Source organism: Mirounga angustirostris, unplaced genomic scaffold, assembly GCF_029215605.1.
Source record: "Mirounga angustirostris isolate CCGP_5_RB_7025 unplaced genomic scaffold, mMirAng1.0.hap1 SCAF_4, whole genome shotgun sequence".
NCBI classification, from domain to species: domain Eukaryota; kingdom Metazoa; phylum Chordata; class Mammalia; order Carnivora; family Phocidae; genus Mirounga; species Mirounga angustirostris.
The window spans coordinates 96027280-96039571 of NW_026991712.1; the positions used below are offsets into that span (position 1 = coordinate 96027280).

The 12292-nt window shown below is 41.8% G+C and overlaps 1 long non-coding RNA gene across 4 annotated transcripts in view; it reads right to left on the reverse strand.

Annotated features, from left to right (window-relative positions):
* Window positions 1-2791: 2791 nt before the first annotated feature.
* The window catches only part of LOC123858268 (uncharacterized), a 30267-nt gene continuing 20766 nt past the window's right edge, over window positions 2792-12292 (reverse strand). For 3 of the 4 annotated variants that reach the window (XR_010410787.1, XR_010410786.1, XR_010410784.1), the window contains 2 exons: window positions 7302-7407; window positions 5564-6753 (listed from right to left, as the gene is read on the reverse strand). This is a non-coding gene — a long non-coding RNA (uncharacterized LOC123858268). The other variant, XR_010410785.1, reaches the window with a different exon arrangement.

Genomic DNA, 12292 nt, shown 5'->3' on the forward strand with positions numbered 1-12292 from the left:
GACGCCTGGGTGGCTCAGTTGGTTAAGCGTCTGCCTTCGGCCCAGGTCATGATCCCAGGGTCCTGGGATCGAGCCCCACATCAGGCTCCCTGCTCCGCGGGAAGCCTGCTTCTCCCTCTCCTGCTCCCCCTGCTTGTGTTCCCTCTCTCGCTGTGTCTCTCTCTGTCAAATAAATAAATAAAATCTTTAAAAAAAAAAAAGAAAATCATTTAAACTTCAAACTGCTGGTTAAGTAAGCAGATTAACTGACTGATTTTTGCAATGCCACACTTACAGGTAGGTAACGTTTCCAAAACTCTCAAGTATTTGGAATACAGTCCAGGGACTAGATATCAGTGAGTAAATAGCCATCAAAGAGTACATGCATTTTGTTCCTTCAGAAGTATAAGTGCCCTCACACAGTCATTCAATTGTGTATAAAATAAAGAGATCAGGTACACAAACCAGAGATTCTGATAGCAGACAGCAGAGTCCATTCAGATAATCTAGAAGACAGAGCAACTTGCTACAGCTGTTTAGTCCAGAAAATAACTCTGGGGTTATTAACAACGATGATAAAATGGCTACCATTTACTGAGTGCTTACTATGGTCTACTGGGCACTATTCTAGGTAGTAGGTAACTATTATCCCCAATTTACAGGTGAGAAAACTGAGACATGGATTAAATAACTTGATGTGCTACAGTGGACAGAGGCAAGTTCAAAGCCACCTCTGTCAAACTTCAAAACTTAAGTCGGACCTATTTTGCTTTACTGCTCTATATTCCAATCCCAACTCTTCCCTAATATATTTTCAAACAAAGACATCTACATTCCATATTGTCTGATAAACAGCACAGGGAACTATGTAATATATTTTCAGACATTTAAAATCCAATACATACAAATTTCTTGGTATTTAAAGAGTAAACTTTAAATATCTGGAAAATTTGGGGCACCTGGATGGCTCAGTTGGTTAAGCATCTACCTTTGGCTCAGGTCATGACCCCAGGGTCAAGGGATTGAGCCCCAAGTCGGGCTCCCTGCTCCGCAGGGAGTCTGCTTCTCCCTCTGCCCCTCCCCCCACTCGTTCTCTCAATCTCTCTCTCTCTCAAATAAATAAATAAAATCTTTTTAAAAAATTGGGGCGCCTGGGTGGCTCAGTTGTTAAGCGTCTGCTTTCGGCTCAGGTCATGGTCTCAGGGTCCTGGGATGGAAGCCCCGCATCGGGCTCCCTGCTCGGCAGGAAGCCTGCTTCTCCCTCTCCCACTCCCCCGGCCTGTGTTCCCTCTCTCATTGTGTCTCTCTTTGTCAAATAAATAAATAAAAATTTTTTAAAATCTTTAAAAAAAATAAATAAATACCTGGAAAATTTATTTATATGGAAAATAAATGACAATGCTTTCATTAATTCATGTGTTGATTCAATGAAGGCTTGATTGTGTATATTCTATGTGTGTTTCATCATGACTTAAAGGACATTCTTTAACTCAAACTTCTTCAGCTCTGCAGTGATGAATTTGCTGTGGTTTGCATGGGACTTTTTATAGTTTTAGCAATCTAACTCCCACACTCCAAGAAACCCCTCAGTCCTGGGAAAATCAGGACAGTTGGTGGCTCTAGCTTCACAAAACATAAGGGTGCTTTAAAGTTGCTTTTGGATGATGGTGCTGATTATAAATAGGATCTTTATCCTTTTAGAGAGGCTTAAGTCCTTTCTTAGGGAGAAAGAACTAGTTCACTTTCTGTTTCTACAGGAGCACCTCAAGCGATGGGGAAACTTTTTCCCAAAACCTCATTTCATTTTTAGTTTTTTGTCAAAATTTTATACACTTCTTTTGCATTTTGAACTAAAAATCTATCTCAGTGAAGCTTCCACCCACTTTTCTTATCCCATCAATTGCTGCCATATGAGATGAACTGAATCTTTTCCCCGTATGATTGCACTTTAAATATTTAAAGGACTCTTTCATGGCCCCAATATTTTCATCTTCAAACAACACATCTCCTAACCATTCAACATTTCTCAGATTCTTTTACCATGATTACTCTCTTCTGAATGCAGCTCAGTTTGGTCAGATTCAAACTGTAGCTTCTTAAGTTGGAGCTTTTAGAAATCCAATTAGCAGAGTAGAGTGGATATATCACTTCCTTTGTCTAGAATCTATGCTTCCTTTAATTCAGCTAAATATCTTAGTATTTTTCTTGGCAGTCACTAGCTTAGATTAAGTTCATATCTACTAAAACTTCCAAGCATTTTTTTTTAAGTTTTTATTTATTTATTTTAATGGTCTCTACACCCACCATGGGGCTTGAACTCACAATTCAAGAGTCGCATGCTGTTCTGACTGAGTCAGACAGGTGCTCCCCAAGCATTTTTCTGACATACTTCTTCTAGGCTATATTGTTTATATTCTGTACATGCAGTTATTTTTTTCTAGCTTTAAGTACAGGATCTTACATTTAACTCTGTTAAATTTTCAATCGCCCTCCTTTTAAAAAAATCACTCATTCTCAACTTTGTTTGATGAGCATATTTTCATGTCAATGATAGAACTGTTAAAAAGACAAGGCCGGGCGCCTGGGTGGCTCAGTTGGTTAAGCGACTGCCTTCGGCTCAGGTCATGATCCTGGAGTCCCGAGATCGAGTCCCGCATCGGGCTCCCTGCTCAGCAGGGAGTCTGCTTCTCCCTCTGACCTTCCTCCCTCTCATGCTCTCTGTCTCTCATTCTCTCTCTCTCAAATAAATAAATAAAATCTTAAAAAATAAATAAATAAATAATAAAAATAAAAAGACAAGGCCTTCGCTGGCAAACTTTCTTTATTTTGTATTAATCTGCTAACTAGTTACAATAATTTAGCCCATTTGTAGCTAACCTAATTTACAAATAACAATACATATTTTCTTACTTCATTCCATACAAAACCAATGTGATAGGAAAGTGAAGTCAGCCGTGATAGAAAATGCTTTGTGACAGAAAGGTATTTGCTACTTCTGTGGAATTGATTTCTTAGCCACATCTTTAGGCTAAAGATAGCATGTCCCACTGTAATTCTCCACTTTGCTTACTGGGCTTGGCACTGAGTAAGTTTTGGTTATTAAGGAAGATCAAATCCTCTCTTAAAGAACAAAGATTTGGGGCATCTGGGTGGCTCCATCAGTCAAGCATCTGACTCTTGATTTCGGCTCAGGTCATGATCTCACAATTGAGCCATGCACTGGGCTCTGTGCTGGGCATGGAGCCTGCTTAAGATTCTCTCTCTCCCTCTCCCTCAGTGCCCCTCGCCTCTAAAAAAAAAAAAAAAAAAAAGAACAAAGATTTGTCCGGATGAGTTCAAGAGAGGAGTCCTGAATAGGCTTAGGAATAAATACACAGTCTTCCAAATTTATTCCTTTGAAGGAGACAATACTTTTTGGAAGCTCAAGTTTTGCTGTGTTTGTTAAACCATCAGAGTAGTCATATACATTAGGTTTGGCCTGGATCTACCACTTGCCAACTGTTTTATTTTGGGCAAATATATTAATGTTTAGCACAGTGCCTAGCATCTAGTGAGAGCTCTAGAGAGAAGAGTAACTACTATTTATTAAGCAACATTTTATGTTAGGTATTACATAAGGGCCTAGTATACATAAAGTGCTTAACATGCTGTCTCATTGTCTCCTAACAATTCCATCAAGTAGACACTTCTGTAATGCCCAAATCACAGATGAGAAAATTGAGGCACAGAAAGATTATGCAATTTGCTTAAGTTAGAAGTGAAAGAAAGGATATACACCAAGTCTGTTTGACTCCAGACCAGGATCCCAAACATAATTCTATCCTGCCAGTCCCTGAATATAGACAAAACCCTGATAACTTTGGCAGTTTGAGTAGTAAAGATATTGATCACTGGCTAGTCAAGGCGTTTCCAGGAACCACAAAAGGTCCTCCATGGTATGGTCTTATCTTTCATCAGAGTGAGGTTCTGGTCCTTAGCCCTAAAGGCTTAGAAATCCAATCTGTTAACACACAGATCGCAAATTCTTCTCCCAAAGCACTCACGCTCCCAGAGCCTGGTATTCAAATCCAGAACACCAGTGTATTCATAATGAAAATCATGAATATAAATAGAAAGAAATATAATAGCTAAGGGCTAAAACATTCATACCCTGGGGTGCCTGGCTGGCTCAGTCAATAGAGCATGCAACTCTTGATCTTAGGGTAGTGAGTTGAAGCCCCGCGTTAGGATTACTTAAAACATAAAAAATAAAATTAAATAAATAAATAAAAACATTCTTGTCCTGTGACCAACTCTTGGAAATCTGATTCTAAGAGCAGGTTGCTTACGGAACGTGGAACTAGAAATAAGGATGTCTATTTCATGCGTGAATGTTTGATAGAACAAAATCCATCCAACTCCAAAGCAGCAATTTACCTGCTTCCAAAACCGAACAGACCAGTGTAACCTCTCACCTAAAAACACTTGGATAAACACCATCAGGATTTGCCTCATAGATCCTCTTTCTTCCTAAGTTTTCAGGGTCGACCCGTGCTGACTCTATGTTCTTTCTTGAACTGAGGTTAATCTTTTTTTCAGGTTACAGAATACTTCCTTTTTACTAAGATTCTGAACAGCTATACTTAGATGCATTATGCATTGATTTGCAGGTTTAAATCTAACAGGGCAGCTGGACTTCCAGGTTCTTCGGGGGAAGTCTGCTCTCTGAGGCCACAAAGGACTCAGAGCAGCAATAAGAGACAAACCCCTCTGATGGAAGCTGCCTTCTCCTCTATGAACCTTTTGCTGGGGGCACCTGGGTGGCTCAGTTGTTAAGCGTCTGCCCTCGGCTTGGGTCATGATCCCAGGGTCCTGGGATAGAGTCCCGCATGGGGCTCCCTGCTCAGCGGGAAGCCTGCTTCTCCCTCTCCCACTTCCTCTGCTTGTGTTCCCTCTCTCACTGTCTCTGTCAAATAAATAAAATCTTAAAAAAAATAAAAAATATTAAGAAAAAAAAAAAGAAACTTTTGCTGGTTGGCTCTCCAGCTTCAGAAACAGACTGTTGCTAGCAATTTTCACCCACCTACTACAATCTGAAAGGTAACAAACACTGTTTCTGTAGCTACTGAAGGAGACAGGCTGGTTGAAGATTTACATGGCTCTGTTGACTGCCTGGCTATGCCAGCTCTGGGGGAAATCAGTGTACAGGGTGTGAAATGATTTTTTTCTTGGCTCTTTGCTGTAGGTCCAGGCAGCTACGGCAACAGCGGCAGTTGCTCCTCTCGTGCAGAGCCTTCCAGAATGCCTGGGAGTCTCCTGCTGATAACAATATGGAATGGCTGGAACCAAAGAGGTTGGAAGCCCTAGCAGCTACAGCAGCCGAGATTTAAAGCAGGGCAGTTACCCCAGAACCTTTGGGCTCAGGGTACCTTCAGAACCTGCAGGCAAGGAATGGATGCTTCATTGTGTACACTTGCCATGCGACAGCCATGCACAGCAGATCATAAGGAAAGAACAGTGTGGACAACCTCCTCTCGTCTCCTTCTGCAGGTGAGGCGTTTCCGTATTTTCAGACACAAAGCAAAGACAGAGCACCTGGGGGCGGGGGGGGGGAGGGGAGGAAGGGATTTTTCCCAGCATTACTAGGAAGGTACGAGAACTGAAGTCCTTGGCTTTCAGGGCCTACCATTGCCAGTTCCCTTCTACAGGATGGAAAGAATCTCAGGGAGCCCCAGAGTTCCTAGTGCCTGGACACATGACTCCACAGCCTCTCCCTGAAAAGATCTCTAGATGAGGCTGGGAGAGAGGGGGAGGGCTGATCAGGGAAGTCAAGATACAGTTACTAATTCTCTTCACTGAAGGCCAACCGGGAGGCTAGACAATCAAGTCCACTTACTCAAGATACCATGATTTCTTACCATATGCCACCTCTCCCCAACATTCATACATTAAAATGAAGTTCCCATCAGTGTTTAGGGGTTAACTGAGTAGCAAGACTTGGCCCCTTTATGACTCCAGATTCTTGCAACTTTGTTTTCTGAACACTCCTTTCTTGTCTTAATTGGCCCTACCCATTGAGGTAGATTCCACATCTTTCTCCTGTATCTTTGGATTGGCTAAAGCCTCTGACCCTTCCACTGCAGAGTCTAAAAGCAGGGAGATGGCCAAAATAGGCAGTCAGGGAAGAACGCAGGCATTCCTATTGCATCTGCTCAGTCTCTCAGCAATCCTCATGTCAGGGAATCTCTCAAGTTTACAGGCTGGGGCCACAGAGAGTCTCCCCTTCCTCACTCACTGTGTAACGCATGGAGCAAGGTCTCTCAGACGCTATCTGCCGAGTAGTGAAAGTCAGAGATGCTGTTGTTGAATGTGGGTGTTTTCCAGCAGCTCTGTTCTGCATGTAATTCCTCAGAGCTGCTCCCTTGCTCTGCGTTAGCTGGGTTCTCGATGACTCCCAGCATGACTCCCTACCCTTTCTCTTGTTGTCACTGGCTGTCGGGGGAATTGCTGTTCATGGCTTCCACAGGTAACTCCTATTATAATTGTTGTTGTTGTTGTGATTTTTAATACTTACAGAGCTGGCACACACAGCTGAACGACTTCCACAAAGCCAGGCAACAGGTTACCACTTTAGCAAGTCTTGCTCCACTGATCGATTCAAAGGCATCTGTTGAACATTGGCAAGTGCAATGTACCACCTGATGATGTGCAGGGGAGCAAAGATGAATGAGAGAAGGGATTCTCTCCTCAAAAAAGGCCACATTATAACGGAGACATAGGTGCACACAGAAATCACTGTAAAAAAAAGGTCACTGTTACACTCTCCACACCTGGAAAAGTTAAAGGTGAGAATTTTCACCTACCAGGCCACTAGCCATATGCCTATTGATCAGCTGGGGTAGTCTGAGTCTGTTTTGGCCTCAGAAGCCAATGCCAAGATGAACTTTACAGTTGGGCACCATAAAGCAAATATTTTGTAACGCTCTATGGGTATGTAACAGGAGCTCAGCGTGTTAACACTTTCCTTTAAAGGGATCTCTTTTAATTTAATGAAGTGGGTTGACCGCCATTCATTTCCCTTTAATAGCAAGAGAAATAGAAGTTGAACTTCTCTTTCCTGTTCCTCAGGGCAACTAACAAGAGAACAAACAGGGTTCAGTACCAGGAATAAAGTTGACTCATACTCTTAGGCTTTCTCTCCTTTTAGAACACATTGATTGAAGACTTGGAATGGGATAACATTCATTCGCATAGAGAAACAGATGAGGTCGCCAAAGAAGAGAGGGTAGAGAGGGAACAGGGAAAATGAGGTGAAGGAATAGGGACAGTGGCTGTTGCACTACCTTTGACAAAGTCTCTTCATCTCAGAAGAAAAGACTGTTGCAGGAAGATTATATTCTAGGCAGCATGATGAGGATGAGTAGAAATCATATATCGTGGCCCACCATCCTAGGAGAAGAGAGTAAGTCTGTGGCAACATGAATAAATACATTTTTGTGGCCTAGTACCAGCCCAAGGTCCCCAGGTCTACAAAACTTAAAAACAAACCAACAAGAGTAGGGGAACTCGGCTGGTTCAGTCAGTACAGCATGTGACCTGATCTGAGGGTCATGAGTTTGAGTCCCATGTCGGGCACAGAGTTTATGTAGGAAAAAAAAAACACAAAAAGAGTCTAGGCTCTAACATACAGAATTAGTAGCAGAGAGGAGGTGAAGCTTTCCCAAGGCAGGAATCTCAAGGGTGCCACTGAGCAACCTCAGGTCAAGAGGTAAGAATCTAAAACCCAGGAGGTGGCCCACAGTATACAAAAGATTTGTAGGGGACAGAGCTGCCTGGGTGGCTCAGTTGGTTAAGTGTCTCTTTATTTTGGCTCAGGTCATGATCTCAAGGTTGTGAGATGGAGCTATGCATCAGGCTCCATGAGCCTGCTTAAGATTCTCTCTCCCTCTGCCTCTCCCACCCCCCACCCCCATGCTCTCTTTCTCTCTCAAAAAAAAAAAAAAAAAAGATTTGTAGGGGATAAGGACACCATATCTTTTCCATAAATTGAACTTCAAAACAGTGACACAAAAGGAAACAGGACATGAGGAGTTCCTACACTGGGTTCTTGGCTTTCTAGATAGAAGGGGTAGAAATCATACCTCATCTTGCAGTGAATTCTTAGCTATTTTTTTTTCCTGCATCATTGCCTTTGCTATCCCTCCCACTGCTCATTACTGTCACATAGCCTTTAGCTGGTATTTAAATGTTCATGTTTGTTTTTATATATACTATAAACTACTTGAGGGCACTGATCATATCTTTATACCTTCGATGACAACTAGCTCAGTATCTGTTCTCAGTAGGTCATTAAGAAATGTTGTTTGATTTGATGTTATAGGAGAATTAGGGTCAACAGCTGCAAGGGCTGGCAATCCATAGGTTTCTGGCCAAGAATTTCCATGAGGCAAGGCAACATTTGGCAATTACAAGGGCATTCCAGTGAAGTGGAGTGTCAGATTTTGCAATAGTTCTGCAAATAAGATAGATTTTCTGGAGTGGCTGGGTTCGTGGAAAAACATGGGCTGAATGGCAAAAAATAATCTGGGTTCTCACCTTTATAGCAATCATTATAGCAAGATATAATCTCCATTAGATTCAAATAGGAAGGGATGACATTAATAAGTTTTCTTAGCACTACATAGCATTATGCTAGGTATTGTACATGAAGAATATTTTTTTAATGCTATTACTGATCTCACACTTAAAATCCTCAGGGGAATTCATGTACATACCCAAACTAGTCAGAGAACAATATGAGTGTTACAGATTAAACATTATAGCATTGCTGTTGGAGAAGGTGTCCTAAAAAAGGTAGTCTTGAGATGGGTCTTGGAAGTCCCCTAATTTTTGTTGGTTTTTGCTCCTTTGTGGCTTTCACAAAGCTCTCTATCCTGTGGACATCTGAAACATAAAAAAGTTTATTGCTTAACCACCCTCCTCCATCCCCCGCTACCAACTCTACCTTATCCCCACCTATTAGTATTCCAAGATAGCATTTCATATAGCTGGTGTAATAATGTGTTTCGTTCATATCCTCTATCTAGCCTTTGAGCTTGATAATCTATAACCCTAACCTCTAGATTAAGCTTTGCTCCAATTCAAGCATCCCAATTCTTCTTGCTAGAAGAACATGAAGAGAATGGGTCATTAGTTCAAAGAGTCAGTCTCAAAGGTAATTGGGCTTTGGGGCGGTTTCTGCCTTTTATCTCTATTCCTCAGTACTAGAATTCTTGCTGGTAACTTTCCCTCCCCAAAATAGAGTTACAGCCCCCCAAACTATCTCCTTGTCACTGGGGCATCTGGTTTCTACGACCATGTTTTTTGGATGCACTGTCACCTGAATCTGTATAAATTGCCTAGTGCCTGTTTAAATCCACATCCTGGATCTCAGATTCATTTTGGACTTTTTACCATTGATTAAAAACTTTCTGCATGGTCCTCGGGGGCTAGTTTTGACACCAGTCACAGAGAAGATGGTACACTGGTAGCCCAGGGGTCTCTTATTTCAAATATTCCTGGGCTACAAGGCAAGAATAAGTGAGAGGCTACAGCTCTGTAATGGGCTCTTGGTCACCAACTTAGTTTATGATCCAAACAATAGCCTGAGAAGATTTCTGCTTTAAAGTATGAGGCAATGAAAAGGGTATTTTATTAATACAGCATAAAATGGATTAGATAGCAAGGTGACCATCAAGACACCATATGCCTTAACATCTACATCAGATGGAATGAGATAATGTATGCAAAGCACCCAGCACAGTCCCTGGCACTCCCTCCCTTGCATGTGGATTTCTGTTTACAATGTGCTTTTGTTTATATTAAATCTCCCCTAAAACCTTGTGAATTAGTTACTGCCCCCAGAGCAGTACCTTGACCGTAAAAGTGGCACATCTGAAAAATTGCACGGCTGAGAGTCAGACTCAGGTCTTCAGACCCCAAAGCTAGTTCTGTTTGCCCTGCACCCCAGACTCTTCTTACTGCGTTGTGCTAGACTGAAGATTGTGAAGGCCTGGATCAGAGTGCTAACAATGAGATGGAGATCAAAGAATGACCTGTGAGCTCCTGCATAGCTGATATCAGACATATAGATATGATATAAAGATATATCTTTCTTTGTAAAAAGAAATAAAAACAAGTCCAATACTTTTTTTTTTCCCCAAGATTTTATTTATTTATTTGACAGAGAGAGACACAGTGAGAGAGGGAACACAAGCACGGGGGGGTGGGAGAGGGAGAAGCAGGCTTCCCGCGGAGCAGGGAGCCCGATGCGGGGCTCGATTCCAGGACCCTGGGACCACGACCTGAGCCGAAGGCAGACGCTTAACGGCTGAGCCACCCAGGCGTCCCTCCAATACTTTATTTTACCTATTCCAAGATACATATATTTTCACTTCTTAACATCTCTGAAATTGAAGCAATTGACATTTTTCAGCTGTTTCCACTGCTTAATACTTGTGATGTCATTGCTGTTCTCTGCTTACCTACAAACTTGGTTGCTACTCCTGGTTGAATGACTGGACAACTGAAACCCAAGGACATTTCAGTCAGCCAATCACTTAAGCAACATTTGCACAAGACATATGAATCGTAAGTGTTGTCTGAAAACCTTCCATTGACACCTTTCCATGAGAACAAGAAAGTGTCGACATAAAAATTTGTAGAATCGATGTCAGAAGGTTGGAAGAAAATCTTAGGAAAAAAATGAAGCCCTGCCTCGGCACTGCTGCATGGCCACTGATTTTATGTTAATTTTATTTTATTTATATATTTATGTATGTATTTATTTAGAGCATGAGTGGGGGCAGGGCAGAGGGAGAGAATCTCAAGCAGACTCTGCGCTGAGCGCAGAGCCCCCCCCCCCCCCCCCCCCGGGGCCAAATCTCACCACCCTGAGATCATGACCTGAGCCGGAACCAAGAGTCAGACACTTAACTGACTGAGCCACTCAAATGCCCCTGCCACTGCTTTTGATGGCACAGAGGGTAATACTGTATCGAGAAACACAGTTCATCAGTTTTTCAGAGTTGAAAAGTGATTCAGAAGACAGACTGAATATGAAGACATTTTGGACTACCTTAACTGAATCATTTCCCTTTCATGCAAAGCTTTTATATATGATAAAAAAGAAAAGCAATGTTTAAATAAACCAAAATTGGGGCACCCGGGTGGCTCAGTTGTTAAGCGTCTGCCTTCGGCTCAGGTCATGATCCCAGGGTCCTGGGATCGAGCCCCGCATCGGGCTCCCTGCTCAGTGGGAAGCCTGCTTCTCCCTCTCCCACTCCCCCTGCTTGTGTTCTCTCTCTCATTGTGTCTCTCTCTGTCAAATAAATAAATAAAATCTAAAAAAAAAAAAATCAGTGTGGATTATTGCTTCTTGAAAATTCAAATAGTTATCCCCTTTAATCTATGCTTTTCAAATAGTATTTGTACTGTTAGAGATAAGCTGCAGTGTGCCAAGAGATAAATCTGTGGTCACATAACATGGCACTCACTTAAGGAGTGGTTATCAATTTCACTTGAAAACTTGGATAAAAAAATACTGTTTTTATATTAGAGCACCAAACGATGACATGGAGAATGTAATCACACTAATTTCTAAGATAAAATTCAAAGACTTCAAAGAAATTTCATACTTAAGGGCTCCTGGGGACATGTTCAGTTTTTTCTGCCCTTATAGAGAAAAATTTAAGAAGCATTGCCGGGGCGCCTGGGTGGCTCAGTCGTTGGGCGTCTGCCTTCGGCTCAGGTCATGATCCCAGTGTCCTGGGATCGAGTCCCGCATCGGGCTCCCTGCTCAGCGGGAAGCCTGCTTCTCCCTCTCCCACTCCCCCTGCTTGTGTTGTGTCTCTCTCTGTCAAATAAATAAATAAAATCTTTAATAAATAAATAAATAAATAAATAAAGCAAAATAAGCCCTTTAATGAGGGCTGAGTGTTAGGAAAGTATTGTGCCATAGATTAACTTGTACCCTTATTTTCTTTCTCAGTGGAATATAAAATAATGGTGTACCCTACAATCTGTGGTGTCTTAGATTCAATGAGAATGGTCATATTATATTTGTATAAGCGCTTCATGGTTTATATATTAACTCATTTTCATCATCATAATAACCTTATAATATCAGGAGCAGAATATTAGCCCCAGTTTTATCTATGGGAAAAATAAGGCAGATGAAATAAGCTACTCAAACAGCTATAGCATCAGGATAAGGATTCATCCTAATTCAGTCCTCTAGAATAAGCCTAAACTCCATTTTTCCCCTCTAAAATTACAAGGCTGATCTCCATCTTAG